Source organism: Octodon degus, unplaced genomic scaffold (assembly GCF_000260255.1).
Source record: "Octodon degus isolate 3935 unplaced genomic scaffold, OctDeg1.0 scaffold00010, whole genome shotgun sequence".
Taxonomy (NCBI): Eukaryota; Metazoa; Chordata; class Mammalia; order Rodentia; family Octodontidae; genus Octodon; species Octodon degus.
In genome coordinates, this window is record NW_004524586.1 from 7,241,470 (window position 1) to 7,244,511 (window position 3,042).

The following is a 3,042-nucleotide window of genomic DNA, read 5'->3' on the forward strand; positions in this document are numbered from 1 at the left end:
CCAGGGATTAAACTCAGGCCCTTACTCTTGCCAGGCAAGTGCTTATTCCACTGAGCCATCTCCCTGGCCCCAACTCCTCTGTTTTTGAGGAGCTGTTCCTATTCCCCATTCTGGGTCAACTAGATAGCTCAGTGGACTAAGTGTCTGCTTAGGCAAGCTCAGGGACCGGGGTTCAATCCTTGGCATCACATGCTGAGCCAACCCCGCTCCCAGGCACGCTCAGCAGGCCAGTGAGGCTGGGCGTGGTGGTGCATGCCTATAATTCCAGCACTGGTGAGGCTGAAACAGGAGGATCACTAGGAGTCTGAGCTGTGTAGTGAGACCCTGTACCAAACAATAATAATAATAATAATAACAATAATAATATTAATAATAGCTACCTATTCCCCGTTCTTCCATTCCTATTCACTATTCCTTTTCCCCAGTAAATTTACCTACTCTCAAGAAAAAAAAAGTGGTTTTAAGGCCCAGCTTGGAGCAGAAGGAATGGGAGTACTAACTTTGGCTGAGCCCCTAATAGCTACTAAGCCCAGGCTGCCTAGCCCGACCCATTTCTAGAAACATCCTGAAGAGTAAGAGCCATTATCCTCATGTTATGGATTAAGAAATGAAAACTTGAGAATACAAACACTTTGTGATCCAGCTTTGAAGTGACAGTGCAGGGTTCAAGTCAAGGTCTACGTGATTCTAAAGCCTTGGCTCCTTAGTGGCCCCTTGCCCTTGGCTTGAGTATGTCCCCAATAACCCCATTCTACACAAGTACTAGATCAACACTTCCAAATGCCTTTTATTCAGAAGTATCAGTGTATGTTTTCTCAACCATACTATGGTTCTCACTCACATTGGTTCAAGTATTCACGGAAGACTGCTGATGAACCCTGATTATCTTGCCTAGTCAAGCAAATGTCTTGTTTATTGATAATTTACTCAGTTTTCTTTAGGTTTCCCCAACCCTTTATCTCCTATATTCATTCCTGAAAGAGCCACTCAGCTCTTCCCAGACTCCTCCTTGGTTCCAGTCAGACCTCATCTAAGCATGAAGACTTTCCCAGCTACCACAGCCCTCAGAAGTCACACGTTCTCTGAATGTTGGTGGAGTAGCCTTACCTAGGAAATACGGACCGTGGCACAAGCAGGCTTTCTCATCTCATTGTTTCCATCTTCAATTAAAAAATAAGATCCTTGAGGGTAAGGAATGTTATTTTATTTTCCCTTTGTCTCACAGGATGAGTAGGAAGAAAATAATCCAAAATAAATGCTTAGAGGCCTGGTATGGTGGCACATACCTGTGATCCCAGCACTTGGGAGGCTGAGGTAGGAGAATCACCTCGAGTCCAGGCCAGCCTGGGCTACATAGTGAGTCTAGCCCAGCCTCAACTGCATAGTGAGACCCTGCCTCAAAAAAAAAATGCTTAGAAATATATAAGCACACCAGAAAAGAGGTATGTTAGTCTAAATATCACTGATGTTTTAAATATTGGAAGATTTTTTTTAAAAAAATCTAGTTGGAATCAGGCAGAGTCAGCAAACAACAGAAACCTGAGGGACTGGGCAAAAGATAGGGGCTCAGATTTTCCCCTCCACCTCCTCCTCTTCCTCCTCTTTCTCCTCTTCCTCCTCTTTCTCCTCTTCCTCCTCCTCCTGCTCCTCCTCCTCCTCCTCTTGCTCTTCCTCGCCTTTCCCTTTCCTCTTCCCCCTCCTATTTAATCCCCTACATCTTCTGCCCTCAGACTGATGTATGGATGGAGAGGCACTCCACTGCCCACTGGCTTACTGGCTTCTTCGAGACAAGGACTGCCTGCTTTGTTTGTCCAGGTCTTTCAGCCCCATGTATTCCCTCTTTGACCGACTGGAGCTAGGACTTGAACTGGAAGTTTGCATTGTCCTATATTTTTTATTCCCAGGGGAGTTCTCATCTTACTTCCCTTCCAAATGAGAGTATCCACAACAAGGAGAAGCCCAACCTAATTTTATTATTTTATTATTTTTTTATTTTTTCTTCCTCGAATGCCTTCAGGGCACTTTTGGCCAGCGGGAGAGTTGTGAGGTTCGAACTCCAGGAACCTGAGTCTGACAGCTTTGTGGAAGCAGCCACTGAAAGGACTGAGCTAGGGCCAGGCCCCCCCAACCTAATTTTAAAGATGAGAAAATGATCAGAGAGGGAAGGACATCTACTTTAGGTCACTGCCTCACAGGGGTCTGTTTCTTCTGACATCCGATTCACTGTGTTTCCTTCCTGTACTTCACACCTCTCCTCTCTCTTCCCTCCCAAGTCCTGTCCTTGTACTTACGCCCAGCCCATTTTACTGTGTAGAAAGGTCTCTCTCCACATCTTCTCTCCCAGTTCTGCATTCCTCATAACCCAGTTTGTAAGTGTGTTGTATGTAGTGTTCTTGGAAATATAAACAAAAACACCCCCCAAGTCAGGTGTGATGGTGGACTCCTATAATCCAAATTTCAGCATTCAGGGGGCTCCAGAAAAATGATTGTGAGTTTGAGACTAGCTTGGGCTACAGAGCAAAGCCCAGTCACAAAACAAAACACAACAACAAAGACCCAAGGTTGCACAAAGATATACTTTAGTAATAGTGTGTGACTATTTGGGAGGATCATAGTCTCTACCGGGAAGTTACCATTCAGAATCTCTTTAGGGGCTCTCTCAAGGGTTCAAATACACTCTTAGAATTTCCCTGTATTCAATAACATAGTGGCATTTTATTATAGTAAGCCATAGTCTGACTACTTAGATGCCAAGCAGTTTAGTAGACATTCTGGAAGGCTCATAGAAATTCTACAACCCCAAACCCAGTAGCTCCATCTGACAGATGAGAAAACAGGTGCATAGAGGTAATGCAATTTGTTCAAGGTCACACAGCTAGTGTCAGAGAAAGAGATGGAGCTGCTCTGTCTACTTTAGAAAATTCTTTGACATTGACTAGCAGTCCTTTTAGCTAGATGCCCATTTTCTCCTCAGTGGCTGGTCATGGTGATGTTCACCAGCAATCAACTGCCCTCTACCTTGCAAACTATCAAAGATCACAT